This window comes from Tiliqua scincoides, chromosome 5, assembly GCF_035046505.1.
Source record: "Tiliqua scincoides isolate rTilSci1 chromosome 5, rTilSci1.hap2, whole genome shotgun sequence".
In the NCBI taxonomy this organism is placed as follows: domain Eukaryota; kingdom Metazoa; phylum Chordata; class Lepidosauria; order Squamata; family Scincidae; genus Tiliqua; species Tiliqua scincoides.
This window is the reverse complement of record NC_089825.1, coordinates 100,178,264-100,197,008: the sequence shown is the minus strand read 5'-3', so window position 1 is coordinate 100,197,008 and position 18,745 is coordinate 100,178,264. Positions and strand designations below refer to the sequence as shown.

The 18,745-nt window shown below is 42.8% G+C and overlaps 1 pseudogene; it reads right to left on the bottom strand.

Annotated features, from left to right (window-relative positions):
- Positions 1-18,302: 18,302 nt before the first annotated feature.
- Positions 18,303-18,419, bottom strand: LOC136655093 (5S ribosomal RNA; annotated as a pseudogene).
- Positions 18,420-18,745: the final 326 nt, after the last annotated feature.

Here is an 18,745-nt window from a genome sequence, read left to right as displayed (position 1 = left end):
TGTTATTTACTGCATACTCTCCTCAACAAAATACAAAGTTTAATTAAACCTAGGCAACATTTTTTTGAAATTAATGCTCATCAAGAATGCCTGTCAGCCCTGTATCAGGTCATACCTCCATAGACTTGTATGGACATCTAACCTGGAGAAGAAAGCAAGGCACCACCAATTCACATTTGGGTGTTCCTACCTTGACTCAAAGCATTGTCTGGTGTCAAATCTAGACTCTCCATGTAATCCTGCAATGTGGGAATCAAGGATGATGAAGTGTATTGCCTCCCCCAAGCCAGACAGCCTGGCTAACAACATGTCTTTAGGATGCTTTGGAGAAAATTTCCCCACCAAGAGCAGCTGATAAGGAGCTAATAACCTAATCCTTAAGCTGGCTACTCTGCTGGGTGCAGTGGCACCAAAACAGCTACCACTGCATTCAATGGCACCCACCACCAGAGGTCACCTTGGTGGAAAACATAAGCCCCACAGTGGAGCTTCTCAAGTCTGCACTGGCCCTTTTGCTGGTGAAGATTTGAGAGAATTTGTGTTGGGCCTTCCAGTCCGAAACAGAGCTCAGGATCCGGTGGAGCTCCCACCCCCAACCTGCCCTAGTTCCCTGCCCTGCTCTCCCCCCACCCCATTCCAGTCACTTCCCCCTGCCCCCAAACTACTTACTGCCAGTGCTGCCTGGGCATTGGCTGGCCCTCGACATGGTGCTGGGGCTCAGTGCTGACTGGTGGTGCCCCAGCACCAGTGGCCTGCCCTGCAGGTGCCACAGACGTGCCCCACGGCTCATTAGCAGCACTCAGCACCAGTCCTTGTACTTAGCGTTAGTGCTGAGAGTGTTTAGGATTGGGTCCTAAATCTTCCTTCCTAGATCTTTCATAGCAACCAGTTAGCCTCAGACCATTTGGTTAATCAGATGCAGTGTTTCTCAAACTGTGGGTCGGGACCCACTAGGTGCCTCGTGAGCCAATTTCTGGTGGACCCCATTCATTTCAATAATTTATTTAATATATTAGACTTGATGATACCATGGTAAATGCCTGCTTTTGGGGAAGTATTACAGACCTGTACTTTTAACAAGTTACTATGTATATTCTTTTAACAATGATAGTAAATGGAACTTACTCCAGGTAAGTGTGGGTAGGACTGCAGCCTAGGATTATTAAAAAAAAAATTCCTGCTTGATGAAGTCACTTCTGGTCATGACATCACTTCCAGTGGGTTCGGACAGATTCTCATTCTAAAAAGTGGGTCCTGGTGCTAAATGTGTAAGAACCACTGATCTGATGGGTTAAAGAATAGTGTCAGCAAAACTGAGCATGGGAAATTAAACAGGTAACATAGCCAGAGTAGACCCACCCCCATTTCCCTAAAAACTCAATAGGTTGTTTCACATCTGGCTAATGAAAGAAAAGGTGGGGCAAAAAGCTCAAACCTTCAATTTAGACATCACCAACAGCAGAAGGGCAGAATTCCAACATTCCATGTAGTCTCTGTTCACCTTGTAAAATATTCAAAAGTAGACAAGCGGAACAACAAAATGAACAAAAGCTCTACAAGGAACATTTTTTTAAAAATACCCCACACAAAACAAAAAGTTGGAAGCAATGACCAAAACAGGGCATTCCTAATTTCGTTATGAGAAAATTCACAATTCCTAAATTTATGAGATGTGCTTTGCTTGACACAAATGTGCTAAGAATATTTTCAAGGCACATTTCATCTCTTTGTTTCTCAGGCTGTATATGAAAGGGTTAGCCAGAGGGGGCAAAACAGTATGTAAAAGGGAGGTGAATTTGTCAGTCCTTCTCATCTCTTCAGTTTTTGGCAACATATATCCAATGATCAGAGACCCGAAGAAAACAGACACCACCACTAAGTGAGAGGAACAAGTGGAAAAGGCTTTTTGCCTCCCAGTGGTGGAGGGAATTCTCAAGATGGCAGCAAGAATATAAACATAGGTTGTCAAGATTAGAAGAAAAGGAAGAAAGACATGTGTGACAGATAAGACAAAACTCATCACTTCTAACGAGCTGGTGCCACTACAGGAGAGTTTGAGAAGGGAGAAATAGTCACAAAAGTAATAATTGATTATATTGGGGCCACAAAAAATTAAGTTCTTTAACATCAGTGTAACTAATATAAAAAATATTGTAAATATATTAATCCAAGATGCAGCTGTTAACTGGATACAAGTTCGGGTGTTCATGCTTGTTGCATAATGGAGTGGCTTACAGATGGCTAGATATCTATCATAAGACATTGCACACAGTAAACAAGATTCTGTCATTACGAAGCAACTCAAGAGATACCACTGCGCAATACAGCTGCCAAATGAAATTCTTCCGTCCCCAGTCCAAAGAGCTGAGAGCATTCTGGGCAATAGAAAGGAACTAGAGCAGGCTTCCAAGACAGAGAGATTCCCCAGGAAGAAGTACATGGGAGTGTGAAGGTGCTGATCAGAGACAACTAGTGTAGCAATCAGAATGTTTCCAGTCATGGTCACAATATATATCAGTAGAAATATCAGGAACAGCAGTATCTGGATATCGTGGAATTCTGCAAATCCCAAGAGTATGAATTCTGTTACTTTCGTCTCATTTCCTAACATGGTGCATCTGAATGTGAGAAAACCCTATTGAAAAAGAAATTCAAACGTGTTATTAATTAGACGTTTATAAGTGATTCTATTTGTGTCAGCTGTTTTGGATGGAGAGAACTTGACATTTATACCCATAAGTGCAGAATGATTGCTGACTTTTTTCAAAGTCTAGTACCACAGTTAGCAAGCCACAGTAATTAACCCATTTCTGACCAGCCCACAGATGTACACATTCAATTCCTGATGCGCATATGCAACATTGGGCAGAAATGGCTTTTAAGATCAGATTCAAGAATGTTCTTCAAACTTTTCTCAATGTTGAAAAAACAGTTTCTGATTGGTCAAGTCCATCTTTCATTCAATAAGTCATAAATGTTTATTGCTTCTACCCATGGGATCAATCAACATCTGTATCCATTCTCAGTCATAGTTCAAAATAGTATTTCTCAATGTTTGTCCCACCTTCATACTTTGCACAGTCCACTTATTGAAAGTACCACTGGAAGTAACTGGTAATGTCAATTCCAGATTGGGAGGCAACAAACAACAGCTCAGGGTGAACTAGAGAGAGTTTTCAAGCATGTGAAAAGTACATGCTGGAGATTTGCGTGGCCAGCCCCCTATTGCTGTTTGCCGTGCTGCATTGCTGGTCTTGCTGCAAGACAGCGGGGTTTTGGGGTTCCTGAGAATACAACTGGACTCCACCTCAAGTACCACCAGTGCTACAAGTACCAATGGTTGAGAAGCACTAAAATAAAGTGAATTCAAGGGAAATGGTAACATGTTGATTGCATCTTTTTTTTCCCTTTTGAGCACGTTTGGATTTTAAACCTCTTCTTATCAAGAACAAAGTAAAGCAAAAAGAAAGAATTGACCTTCTGGATGAAGCCAAAGACTTGTACTGTTCAACATTCCGTTTTCCGCACTAGTCTACAAGGTGTCTCTGAGAGCCCACATGGGAAGGAGAGTACTGTGGCTTCTCCTATAACATGAGCAGTGGCACCATTTGTAAATTTGGTGTTATTTGAAGGGACATCTCTTATTTCTTAATTTATTGATTAATTAAAATGATGTCATTTAAAGACAAAATTGAGAAGGTAAACATGTATTATAAAGAAGGGACATACCTTCGAAGAGGTGGTTCAGTAATAAGATAACTTATGGTTCCCTTTCTTCTTTGCTTCATAACAAAGAAAATCTGAGGACTTGCTCTGACTTTCCTTTATCTGACATTACTGTACTTTATTCCTAAGTGACTTTGTCTCTTCCGTCCTCTGTTGTTCTGAAAAGCAGTGTTTCATGAAAGTGGTGCTGTCTCAAGGGAATCTATGTTTATTCAGAAAAAAACGCTAATATTTTTCATTCTTTTCCCTAATTACCAGAACAATGAAGTAACACAGAGGCAATTAATAGAAGAAGAAGAAAAAAAGAAACTATAATTTTCATGGGAAAATGAATTCTAATTGTTAAAATATACATCTTCTAGGTTTCTGATCTTATTAATGCTGCAATCCTATACACCAGGGGTGCTAAACGTATGTACAATGGGAAAGTTATGGCCCTTGGAAGCTCTTTATCCAGCCTTTATGATAATTGGGCTCTTTCAGGGCAGATTGCCTGAAAGGAGTGTTTGCTTTCTGTAAAGTGAGGTCTAGTACCTCCCACATCTGCCAGGGATCCATTTGCTTTGCTCTCCTATTACATAAGGGGATACTAATTGCCTTGGGCTTGAACCCCACTCCTGGTACCAAGTTGTCATGACAAATTCCTGCTATAAACTTAGCCTAGAGAACCGATGTCCACTTTAAGGCTAATTAGTTCCCCCGGCTTAACTACAGCCAGCTCTAGCAAACACTACCACTGTACCCCAGCACCAGTAAAAAAGGTAGCTTGTCTGTGGGCCTGCAGGGTCCCTCCTCCCAGTTCCTGAGGCAGCAGTCCTTCCAGGTGCAGTAGAGCTCCCTCAGCTCTCCACCACCTAGCAAGCTCAGTCCAGGCAATCAGTTCATTAATCAGCTGGGTAGTCAGTTAGTTAATTAATCCACACGTCAGTCCACCAGTTTGTCTTGCATCCTCCAGTCCATTGGTCAGGTCGTCAGTTAATCAGTGCAAAAGTCCAGCAAGTCATTATCCTGTCTGTTGGTCCATTAGCAGATCTGTGGGTCAGTCCGTGAGTTAATCACCAGTAAGTCAGCAGAAAAGTCAGTTCGTTTAGCCAGCAAGGGTCCAATTCTATACAGTGTGCTCCGGCTCACCACAGGCCTGTACTGTTGCACGTTTGTGGGCCTTAGTGCCGGTTGAGCGCTGGTGCTAGCTCAGCACAGGCTGGTGCTGGGCTAGCACCTGGCAAGCACCGGAGTTCGACTGCTCAGTGGTCACATGGACCGCTGGGCAGCAGAGAGGTAGGTGGGGGCATGAGGGGAGGCAAGGAGGAGACGTTCTGGGGTGGGGGGAGGTGGGCAGAAATCAGGGATAGGGCGTGGAGGAGCAGGGAGCAGGGCAGGAGGGAGGTTTCACTGGATTGTGAGACTCCATGTTGGGCCACTGGCTCAAAATTCTATGCTGACCCTTGAGTTGACATAGAATTAAGTAGCCATATTGCGGGGCTAATCGGCTTACCCGGGGGAAGGGAATGAAAGATGCTTCTCCTGAGGAGCTGCTGGCACTGCCTGCGGAACGCACAGGATGCAGCAGCAGCCATTTTTGGAGCCACTGTAGCCCAGAGCGGCAGGAGTGCAGGATTGTGCTGCAAGTCTCCTCTCCCTCCTCCACTCCCTCTCCAACTACTACCCACAAACTCTCCATGCTTCAGGTACTGCTTATATCCCTGAAGACCTTGTTGCCTCCAGTGGCTGTAGCTGTCCAGCACACTCACTGCTGAAAGCCCAGGCCTTAACCCTGTGTTCCCCAGATTCACCAGAGCAAAGGGTCACTGCTGACACCACATCCTATTTCCTTGCAATATCTTCCGTGACTGCAATACAGGTGTAGGCCCAGCCACAGAAGCCCCTCCTCTCTGGGTGCCACAGACATGCCTTGCAGCATGCTTGTGACACCCACCACCAGCGTTTCAGCTCCTAATTGGTGCTGAGAGTGTTTGGGCCCTAAATATTCGTGCTTGGCTCCTCAATAGCAACATCAGTCTATTTAGTTGATCTGATGGGATAAAGAACAATGTCTGCAAAACTGAGCATGAGAAATTGAACAGACAACATAGCCGTACTAGCTCTACCCCCATTTCCCTAACAACCCAATAGGGTGCCCCAACATTCAATTTAGACAACACCAACAGATGAGTGGCAGAATTCCAACACTACTTATAGTCTCTTTTCTCAAAAGTGATAACAAGTGATAGGGATCTTGCTCTAGATGCAATAAGAATTGGCAACTATTTGTGTTGTAAAATATTCAAAAGTAAACAAGTTAGCCAGCAAAATGAACAAAAGTTCAGCAAAGTACTTTTTAAAAAAAATATCCCACACAAAACAAAGTGCTAGAAACAACGACCAAGACATGACATTCCAGATTTTGTTATAAGAAAATCACAATTCCTAAGTTTAAAAGATGTGCTTTGCATGACACAAATGTGTTAAGAATATTTTCAAGGCACATTTTATATCTTTGTTTCTCAGGCTGTATATGAAAGGGTTAGCCAGAGGGGGCAAAACTGTATGTAAAAGAGAGGTGAATTTGTCAGCCCTTCTCATCTCTTCGGTTTTTGGCAACATATATCCAATGATCAGAGATCCGTAGAAAACAGACACCACCATCAAGTGAGAGGAACAAGTAGAAAAGGCCTTTTGCCTGCCAGTGGTGGAGGGGATTCTCAGGATGGCAGCAATAATATAAACATAGGTCGTCAAGATTAAAAGGAAAGGAAGAAAGACATGTGTGAAAGTTACAATGAAACTCATCACTTCTAACAAGCTGGTGTCACTACAAGAGAGTTTGAGAAACGAAAAATAGTCACAGAAGTAATTATCAATTACATTGGGGCCACAAAAGATCAATTTCTTTAACAACAGTATAACCAACATGAAAAATACTGTAAATCCATTGAGCCAAGATGCAGTTGCTAACTGGGTACAAAGCTGAGTGTTCATGCTAGTTGCATAATGGAGTGGGTTACAGATCGCTAGGTATCTATCATAAGACATTGCACAGAGTAAACTGCATTCTGTCATTATGAAGGAACACAAGAGATACCACTGTGCAATACAGCTGCCAAATGAAATTCTTCTGTCCCCAGTCCAAAGAGCTGCCAGCATTCTGGGCAGTATAAAGGAACTAGAGCAAGCTTCCAAGATGGAGAGATTCCCCAGGAAGAAGTACATGGGAGTGTGAAGGTGCCGATCAGAGACAACTAACGCCACAATGAGAAGGTTTCCACTCATGGTCACAATATAAATCAGGAGAAATATCAGGAAGAGCAATATTTGGTAATTGTGGAATTCAAATCCCAAGAGTATGAATTCCGCTACCTTTGTCTCATTTCCTGACATGGTGCATCTGATGATAAAGAAAATCTGTTGAAAAAGAAATGCAAACATGTTAATTTATGATAAGTGATTATCTGTGTCAGGCTGCAATTCTATACACACTTACTGTGGAGTAACTGAATTCAATGGAAAGTATTTCTGAGAAGTCATACATAGGATTGTGCTTTTGATGGGAAGAACTTGACATTTCTACTTGCAAGTGCACAATCGTTACTTACCTTTTCACAGTCTAGGAACACAGTCATCAAGTCACTGTAATTAGCATTGGATTAAAGGATGTGCATCAAATTTCCTCAGAGTTGGAAAAACAGATTCCGATTGGTCATGTCCATCCCTCACTCAATAAGAAGTTGTGAAAGTTCATTACGTCTACCCATGTATATTCTGGGATCAATCAACATCTGTATCCATTCCCAGTCATAATGCAAAAGAGTGTTTCTCAACATTTGTCCGCATTGTTCCACTTTGCATGGTCCACGTATTGGAAGTACCACTGGAAGTAACTGCTGATGTCACTTCCAGATTGGGAGGCCAGGCACAATATGACAAACACCAGTAAGATGTTCAGGGTGCTGCATTGCTGGTCTCACTGCCAGGTGGTGGGGTTTTGGGGTTCCTGCAAATATCAGTTGACTCTCCCTCAAGTACCACCAGTAGTACAAGTACCACTGGTTGACAAGTACTGATATAAAGTAAAGTGAACCCAAGGGAAATAGTAACAAGTTGATTGTGTCTTTTTTTTCCCCCTTTAAGCATGTTGGATTTTAAACCTCTTGTTATCAAAAACAAAATAAACACAAAAATAATAAACTTTCTGGATGAGGTCAAAGACTTGTATAGTTCAGTATTCAGTTTCCCACAGTGGTGTACAAGGTGCCTCTGAGAAGCCCATATGGGAAGGAGACCATTGTGGCTTCATGAGCAGTGGTACCATCTTTAGGAGCTCTTAATGGATAACTTTACAACTTTTGTGAAAGGATTCGGTCAAGAAGAACCACCAAGCATGGAAGGAGGCAGAGAGCAAGTTGCTTAAGAGCATATGCTGCTTTTCCTACTGAAATGAATAATGTTCCTATACAGTTTTTTCAAAAAGAAGTTGTCAAGAGAGTGGCATACATTGCAACTTAAATCAACCTCTTTCAGCATCTTCTCTTGAAGTCATGGTCTCTCTATCGACAGTCTTTCAGTGGATCTTTTTATCAGCTATGGTTTCACTTCGTCTTTCTTAAATTAAAACAAAAAAAAGGCCCTGGAGTTCAACTGAGCTGAAAATTACAGCATCAGTTATACTCCTATGGAGAAGGACAAGCATGACATCTTAATGGCAGCACAAGTGGTTTGAATTCACACACACACACACACGCATGCACGCACACACACACACACACACACACACAGAGGCTTTCATAGCTGGGAATGACTCTGAAGGCAAGAAGGAGGGAAGCATTTCAGGTGCCTGAAAAACTTAGTGTTTTGCCCTTCCTCCACACAAAGACAACTCTGTAGGAGTTTTTGATATGCTTATTTGAATTGTTTCCTACTACACATAAAATACCTGCCTGTACTGACCGTAAAACTTTAGACTTATTCAAACCTAAAAGAGCTACTTCAAAGAGACATCATCATGATGATATGATTACATTTGTAAATTTGCTGTTATTTGGACATCTTATTTCTTAATTAATATAATTAAAATGACAAATCATTTAAAGAAAAAAACAACTGAGAAGGTAGGTTGTTGGCATCCTTCAGTCTCGGAAGACTATGGTGTCACGCTCTGAATGGTGGTTCTGGAACAGAGTGTCCTCTCCAGTGCGCGAAGCCTGGGTCAAGAAGGTATGGAGGATAGGCTGTTACCCATGCAGCAAATCCCCCCTCTCCACGTCGCTGAAATGGTCCAATGGAAAGGCAGAGGCCAATACAGTTGGTTCCAGCGGCGTTACAGGAGTTGCCAGAACGTGACTGTGTTCAGCCATGAACTGCCTCAGGGACTTCGGCTCTGGATTTTGCCTTGAGGTTGACTCCTGAAGCCTTTTCCATAACTGGATGTAGCCACAAGGCAGTGGAGGTTTGGGATCAGAGTTTTCCTTCTCTGAGATGAGCTGCCTTCCCAGGCTATCGAGTCCCATCTACCCGGTGGCTGTTTAGTCCCCTCTTATGACAAGTACAGCCAAACTGAGGGCCTATTCTTATCCCCAGATAAGGGGATAATGTGAGAAGGTAAACGTACAATCAAGAGGGGACATACCTTTCCAAAGAGGTTCTTCAGTACTATAACTTACTGTTCCCTTTCTTCTTTGCTTCTTAAGAAAGAAGGTCTCAAGACTTGCCCTGATGTTCCTTTGTCTTATGTTGCTTTTTAATAGCATGGCTTATTTATTCCTAAGTGATTTCACCCATTTCCATCTTCTGCTGCTCTGAAAAGCAGTGCTTCATTAAACTGAAGTGCTGTCTCAATGGATTTGTGTTTATTCAGGTAAAAAATTGCCAATATTTTTCTTTCCCCCCTCCTAATTACCAGAACAATGAAGTAACACAGAAACAATTAATAGAAGAAGGAAAAAAAAAACTTCAATTCTCAAGGGAAAATCAATTCAAAATATTAAAATATATATCTCCTAGGTCAGCCATTTTCAACCACTGTGCCGTGGCACACTGGTGTGCCTTGAATGGTCCCCTGGTGCACTGCAGGAATTTGGGAAAGGGTCATTTATTAGTAGGACCAATGGGGGATGTGAGCCCCCATTGACAGCATGGTGTGCCTTGACAATTTTAGTGCCTTGTCAGTGTGCCATGAGATGAAAAACGTTGAAAATCACTGTCCTAGGTCTTTGGTCTTACTAAGAGCCCAGTCGGCACTGGGCCCCAGCACCCAAAGATGGTCGCCAAGAGCTGCCAGCAGTAGGAATGGCCGCTGGCCATCAGTAGGGTGTTTTGGGACAGTGGGGAGGGTGGGAAGGGGCAGAACTGGATAGGAGAGGGGAAAGGGGAGAGTGGGACTAGGAGGGGGGCAGAAATGGCAGTAGGCTCTGCCACCATATCCTGGCCCCTCTCCTAGACTGGGAAATCCAACACCAGTCTCCTCTATTCTGCGCCCGCTCAATAGTGGGCATAGATTCGAGGAGACATATTGGGCTGCCTGGATCCTATACAGGGTAAGGGAATGTTTGTTCCATTACTTTGAGGAGACCCTGCTGCTATTTCCCTCACCCCATAGAATACAGTAGTTGTCATTTTGGACACCTGGACACTAGGGAGGCATAGGATTGGGTTATAAGGCTGCAAACCTATACTTGTTAAACGTAAGTTTAGTGGTCCAGATACAGCCTGTGGAAGCTCTTTATCCAGTGATAACCAGATTCTTCCAGGGCAAATTGGAGATGGGGAGGGCAGAGAGAGGTTTATTGTGGCAAGGGGGTTGCAATGGGGGAGAAGGCAGGTGCATTCCCATACCTGGACTTGATCTGCCAATATGGATCAACGTGAACATACACCAGTGATAGTGCTGGAACAGGTCTGAGTTGACTCATTATGGCTGTTGGGGCTTACCTGATAGTCAAAACAAACATTGTGTATGTGAAATAAGAAAACACTATCTCAAAATAAAAGGGAAAAAAAATATACAGGTCTGCGCCGCTTAAAAATGGGGATTTGTTCTGTGATTCCCATAGTTATGCAGCTAGATTGTCAAGTGAACATTCAGCCCAATCTAGTGCCTTTTTTGTGTAAACAGACACTCCCTGCCAGACACTAGCTGGCTGCACAGGCTACTGCTGGAGATGACGATGATGATGATGATGATGATGATGATGATGATGATAATAATAATAATAATAATAATAATAATAATAATAATAATAATAATAATAAACTTTATTTCTATCCCGCCCTTCTCCCTAAAGGGACCCAGGGCGGCTTACAACATGTTGAAAACAATTTAAAACATAATTTAACAAGGAGATAAAAACATATTAAAAACACATTAACAAAGACCATAAAAAACAGTAGTCAGATAAAAGTCAGAAAAAAAGAGCATAAAACAGCAGATCACAGAGGAATCAAGCCTGTAGGAAACTCAAAGACGTATAAAAAATGTTTAAAAGGACATGAGGTCAGAAGGCTTGTTTAAACAGCAGGGTCTTCAGGCCTCGCCGAAAAGTCTCAAGAGAGGGAGCCATTCTCAAGTCAAGGGGAAGGGAGTTCCATAACATTGGTGCCACTACTGAGAAGGCCCTATTTCTTGCCGCCGCCCCACGAACCTCCTTGGGTGGTTCTTCTTTGCATTCACAGCCACTTTGTTGTGCATACTGACACTCTGCTGAAGGCTATGGGAGTCCTGACTGCCTCATTAAGAGCCTCTTTGTTGTGCTTTGACCACTGTCCTATATGTGATCCATCGTTAAGCGGAAGGTTGTTAAGTGGCGCACACCTGTACTTCTAAGTGAAAAATAGTTGCTGTGATTTGACTTCCCATGTACTATTTTCAAAATTTGGTAAAGTAAATCCCACAGTGGGGAGGCAGGAAGGGAGAGAGTCCAGACAAAAAGCACTCTGCTTCAATGCTTCCCTTGCTTATCTGGCACAGGGTGACTTTTTCACAACTGTGTCACAAATGCGCCATAAGGTACATCTGTGGCACGTGGAAAGGAGGGGCTACTAGTGCTGACCAGCACCAGTTGGTTTGTGAGGCAATTCATTTTTGGATGCAATTATGAAGCATTTCTGCTTCACAAAAGAATGACTGTTTTGTGGTTATTTCCAGGACAGAGAGTCTCAGTGATCTGTGTTCTAGAGAACAACAGATCCTTAAGCACTACAATTGTCCAAAGAATCTATTTAAATTACTTATGCCTTTAAGTATAAATAAAGGCGCAATCCTAAACGGCAGTTATGCCAGCATAGGATGCCCTGAAGGATCGCAAACAAGCCGTAAAGCACGTTTGCGACTCCGTGGCTGGGAGCCACGTCGGCGCATTCAGATGTGCCAATGCACGGAGGCAGGCAGAAGCCTCCATGGCAACTCCTGCACCACTGCTTGTGTCGGCGCTATTGCGCTGACACAAGCGGCAAAGGTAGGCATGGGGGGGCATGGGGAGGGGGCGTTTCTGGGCGGGGAAGGGCAGGCAATGGGTGGCCCCAGAGACGGGCATGCGGGGAGCTGGGGGTGGGGCTGGAACCTGGCGGTTATGCTGGATCCCAATCCCCATCCCTGGAGAGAAAGGAGCGGCTTCTAGCCGCTCCACTCTCCTCGGACCTGCGCCACCTCCAGAGGTGGCACAGGTCCGAGGAGACCCATGGGGCGTGCATCCCTTACCCAGGGGTAAGGGAAAGAGCTTCCCCTTGTCCCTGGCTGAGCCACTGCACCCAACGAACCTGCGTTGCAGTTCTCAAAACCTGCCTCCAGTTCTCAAAACTACTTACTGCTGATGATTCTGGGGAGCCGGCCTGCCCTCTGCACAGCGCTTAGGCTCAGCACTGACTGGTGCTGACCAACATCAGTAGCCCCTCCGCTCCAGGCGCCACAGATGTGCCTTATGGCACATTTGTGACACCCAGTGCAAGCGCTGGAGCTCAGCACCGGTGCTAAGAGTATTTCAGATTGTGCCCTAAATGTTCCTACCTGGCTCCTCAGTAGCAACCAGTTTGCCTCAGACAATTTGGTTGATCTGACAGGATAAATACGAGTGTCAGAAAAAATTAGCATGGGAAATCAAACAGGCAATATAGCCATAGTAGCACCTCCCCCATTTCCCAAACAACCCAATAGGGTGCTTGGCATCTGGCTGATGCAAAGAAAGATTGGGCAAAATGACCCAAACTTCAATTTAGACAACACCAAAAGCAGGGGGGCAGAATTCCAACATTCCATGTAGTCTGTTCTCAAAACTGATAACTAATGATTGGGATCTTGCTTTAGATACAATAAGAATTGGCAACTATTTGCCTTGTAAAATATTCAGAAGTAGAAAACTAGGCCAGCAAAATGAACAAAAGTTCTACAAAGAACATTTTTTAAAAACACCCCACACAAAACAAAATGCTAGAAGCAATGTCCAAAACATGGCATTCCTGATCTTGTTACAAGAAAATCACAATTCCTAAGTTTGTAAGACGTGCTTTGCATGACACAAATGTGTTAAGAATATTTTCAAGGCGCATTTCATATCTTTGTTCCTTAGGCTGTATATGAAAGGGTTAGCCAGAGGGGGCAAAACTGTATGTAAAAGGGAAGTGAATTTGTCGGTTCTCCTCATTTCTTCAGTTTTTGGTAACATATATCCAATGATCAGAGATCCGTAGAAAACAGACACCACCACCAAGTGAGAGGAACAAGTGGAAAAGGCCTTTTGCCTCCCAGTAATGGAGGGAATTCTCAAGATGGCAGCAATAATATAAACATAGGTTGTCAAGATTAGAAGGAAAGGAAGAAAGACATGTGTGATGGATGTAATGAAACTCATAATTTCCAACAAACTGGTGTCACTGCAAGAGAGTTTGAGAAGGGAGAAATAGTCACAAAAGTAATCATCAATTACATTGGGACCACAGAAAGTTAATGTCTTTAACATCAGTGTAACTAATATACAAAATACTGTAAATCCATTGAGCCAAGATGTAGCTGCTAACTGGACACAAAGTTGAGTGTTCATGCTTGTTACATAATGCAGTGGTTTACAGATGGCTAGATATCGATCATAAGACATTGCACAGAGTAAACTGCATTCTGTTGCTAAGAAGGAACCCGAGAGATACCACTGTGCAATACAGCTGCCAAATGAAATTCTTCTGTCCTCAGTCTGGAGAGCTGCCAGCATTCTGGGCAGTATAAAGGAGCTAGAGCAAGCTTCCAGGAATGAGAGATTCCCCAGGAAGAAGTACATGGGAGTGTGAAGATGCTGATCAGAGAAAACAAGTGCAGTAATCAGAATGTTTCCAGTCATGGTCACAATATAAATCAGTAGAAACATCAAGAAGAGGGGTATCTGGAAATCACGGAATTCTCCAAATCCCAGGAGTATGAATTCTGTTACTTTTGTCTCGTTTCCTAACATGGTGCATGTGATGATAAAGAAACTCTTTTGAAAAAGAAATGCAAACATGTTATTAGTTAGTGTATAATAAGTTATTATCTGTGTCAGGTTGTGATCCTATATACACTTGCTTTGAACTCAGTGGAAATTTTTTCTGAGAAGACATGTATAGGATTGTGCTTTATGTGAGAAGAGACGGACATTTATACTTGCAAGTGCACAACGGTTACTTACTTTTTCAAACTACTAATGCAGTCACCAAGTCCCACAGTAATTAATACCAGATTTAAACTTTCCTCAAGGTTGGATAAACCGTTTCTGATTGGTCATGTTCATCTCTTACTCAAAAAGGAGTCATGAGCACTCATTTCGTCTATGTCTGTATCAATCCCCAGTCATAGTGTAAGATCAACTGAATCCAATGGAAGTACCCGAAATTGATAGCTTCTTTTGAGTGTGTTGGATTTTAAACCTCTTGTTACAAAAAAAGAAAACACAAAACAACCTTGCTAGATGAGACCAAAGACTCATCTAGTTCAGCATCCCATTTCCCACAGTGGTCTACAAGGTGCCTCTGAGAAGCCCATATGGGAAGGAGAGCACTGTGGCTTCTCCTACAACACAAGGAGTCGCTTCAATGATAACATTTTCAAAAGGCTGTGGGCCCGATTCTATCCAACTTTCCAGCGCTGATGCTGCTGTGCCAATGGTGTGTGTGCTACATCCTGTGGTGGGGGGAGGGGCAGTCACAGAGGTTTCCTCAAGATAAGGGAACAAACATTCCTTTACCTTGGGACTGAATTGTGGCTGTATTGTCTCTAGCAAGTTGGATAGGATTGGACCCTGAGTAAAGAAGAACCATCAGGCGTGGAAGGAGGCAGATAGCAAATTGCTCATGAGCCTATGTTGCTTTTCTTACTAATATAACCCCTGCTAATTGGGTAAAAGGCACTTTTTCAAGTGGGTGCTCCTTTTTTTAACAAGGGGAGAGTAACTGGCCCACTCACCCCAGCATTGTCTTTTCTAGTGACTGCCTGCTGGTGTTCTTTTGCATCTTTTAGATTGTGAGCCCTTTTGGGACAGGGAGCCATTTAGTTATTTGATTTTTCTCTGTAAACCACTTTGTGAACTTTCAGTTGAAAAGCAGTATATAAATACTGTTAATAATCATAATCATAATCATAATCATAATCATAATCATAATCATAATCATAATAATATTCACTTACAACTTATCAACAAAAAGTTGTTCACAGACTGGCTCACACTGCAAAATAAATAAATAAATAACTCTCAGTGTCATTTCTGAAAGTCATGATCTTTCTGTCGGCAGTCTTTCTGTGGATCCTTTTAACAGCTATGGTTTCATACCTAACAAAAAAAAATGTCATCAGAGGCCAACAGCAACTGAATAAAACACTTCCAGTTATACTTCCATGAGCAAATAAAATGTTATGCACAAGTGGTTTGAAGTTACACATACACACGTTAAGACAACTCTGTATTAGTTTTCAATGTGTGTATTTGAATTTTTTTCCTCTGTATGTACAATGTCTACCTGTACTATTCACCCATAAAAATTTATAGTCAAACCTGGAAGAGCTACTTTACAAGGTTATTCCAACCATCATCATTGTCACTATGACATGATTAAATTTGTAAATCTACTGTTATTTGAAGGGATATCTCTTATTTCCTAATTGATAAATCATTTAAAGAAAAAAAGATTGAGAAGGTCAACATGTGTTACAAAGAGGGGACATACCTTTCCAAAGAGGTTGTTCAGTATTCAGTAAATTAAGGTTTTCTCTCTTCTTTACATTGGGTGAAAAAAGATCTCAAGATTTGCCTTGATGGTCCTTTGTCTTATGTTACTGTTAAATAGCATGTCATATTCATTCCTAAGTGATTTTGCCTATTTCCATCTTCTATGAAAAGCAGTACTTCATTAAAGTGAAGCATTGTCTCAGTGGAATTTGTGTGTATTGAGGAAAAAAAAATTGCCTGTTTTTTTCTTTCATTTTCTTTAATTACCCAAACAATGAAGTAACACAGAAGCAATTAAAAGTAGAAATAAAAACTTCAATTCTCAAGGGAAAATGAATTCTGATTGTTAAAATATACGTCTCTTAGGTCTTTGGCCTTATTGAGGCTGCAATATTATATATTGGGGTGCCAAACATAAGGCCCATGGGTTGGATATGGCCTGCAGAAGCTGTTTATCCATCCCATGTGATAATTCAGCTTTTTCAGCATGCTGAAGCTCTGGGAGGGAAAGATGGAAGAAGGCCTCAGAAGGCTACAGAGGAAGGGGGGGGACCAATAGGGGTGAGCGAGGAAGATGCTGTTGAGGTGCTGGGAGAGCCCAATTATCACGTGGGCTGCCCTTTCAGCAGCACTGCTTCTGCCGAGGCTTCACTTTGCAGAGCACCGTTCAGCTGCTGAGCTGTGAAATGACACTGTGGCAAAAGCAGAACTGCTGAAAGGGTGGCCCGCATGGTTATTGTGCTGTCCTAGATCTTTAAAATATGATCAAGATTTGCACATTTTCTCTTCTGCTATTTGCAGCTAATGAGTTTCTACCTGAGAACAAAGTACTTATTTCTGTCCATTGTCTAATTAATTACATCTCTTCCTGCTTAATAATGTCACTTCTGGCCCTCAGCAGGTGCCAAAAACGTCATTCGGCCCACTATGTGAAATGGGTTTGACACCCCTGGTTTATAGACTGTTGAATCTGTTATCATTTCAAGTACATGTCTCTTTAACAAATCTCTTCTAACTTTGAAGACACTCCCTTGCCTTTCTCTTGAATTGATTCTCACTGATGCTTGTCTTTGCACCTAGCCCCAAAGATCCCTTGTTTCACTGGCTGCTCCACCACAGAAGCTAAATGCAGGCAAAGGCTTAGCTATCCCAAACTTCCTGAAGCTGACGATATGCCCTTTACAAATAATCTGAGCACCAGTGGCAACAGAGGTTCATCCACTGATTACTACTGAGGTTCTTTCCCCAAACTCCCTATGATCAGTTGCTGCTAAAGACACATTCTGATCATAGACACATCAGGGATTGGGGCATTTGGTGCATGCTGGAAGCAGTTGGCAAACATAATGCAACATGTTTCCATAGTTGTTTTTTTTTTTTTTTTTTTTGGAAACCATGGCTTTGCCCCAGAGAAATGGTTCCCAAATTCGATGGACCCCTTTGTAATCACAGGGGCGCTGTGTGGCCTCTTCTTCCTAGCTCACCAGGTCAGAGTTGCATGCAATCACATAAGAATCACATGAGATCTTGCATGAAATCTTGCACGTTTTTCCCTACCTTGCAAGAAGTTGCATGATCCTGGCCTGGTGAGCCAAGTGAACGTGTTGCTGTTGCTGCCTGAATGGCTTCGAAGGTAAGTGGGAGGGGTTGCTTATATACCTGCTATTGGATATTGCAGTATTTCTCAAACTGTGGGTTGGGACCCACTAGGTGGGTCGTGAGCTAATTTCAGGTGGATCCTCATTCATTTCAATATTTTATTTTTAATATATGAGACTGGATGCTACCATGGCATGTGACTGCATTTGGGGAAATGTTACAGACCTGTACTTTTAACAAGCTATCATGTATATTCTTTTAACAATGACAGTCAATGGGACTTACTCCTGGGTAAGTGTGGGTAGGATTGCTAAAAATTTTCCTGCTTGATGACATCACTTCCGGTCATGACATCACTTCTGGTGGGTCCTGATAGATTCTCATTCTAAAAAGTGGGTCCTGGTGCTAAATGTGTGAGAACCACTGGGATATTGCATAAACATCTAGATGGTTTTTGTGTCTGTATCAAGTCAGAAATGACTTCACATCAGCCTGGAGTAGTGATTTTTAACCTCTTTCATCTCACTGCTCACCAAGGTGTTAAAATTGTCAGGGCACACCATCATTTTTTTTTGAAAATTGACAAGGCACACCATGCTGCTGGTGGGGGTTCACATCCCCCAATGGCCCTACTAATAAATGACCCTCCCCCAAACTCCTGTGGCACACCTGTGGACCATTAATGGTGCACCAATTTGCCATGGTACACTGGTTGAAAATTGCTGGTCTATTGAGTGAAGTTCCACCATGCTTTTTCTTGGGCCTTGTGGTTGGCAACCTTCAGTCTCGAAAGACTATGGTATAAGCCTACAGTACCTGGTATTCCCAGGCAGTCTCCCATCCAAGTACTAACCAGGCCTGACCCTGCTTAGCTTCCAAGATCAGATGAGATTGGGCATGTGCAGGGTAACAGTTGCTGTTCCACATTTTTATACATGCCTTGGAAGAGGGGATAGAGGATACTTATTAAATGTGTAGATGATTCATAGCACGTTTGCACCTCCCTCAGAATAAGCTGCGCTAACGCGATGAGGTGTGCCAGCCCATGGAGGCCTCTGCACCAACGAGGACCCATTGGAGCCTCTGCAGCTCTACAAAGGTTAAGGGGAATTTTTTCCCATTGCCCCGGGCCAAGCCTCAGCTAGCCCCAAACTTACATTGGATACAGCACAGGCCGGCCAACCTGCCTGCTCCAGCACAAGTTAGGATTGTGCTGTAAAAGACTGAATCAGAATTCGACATGGCCT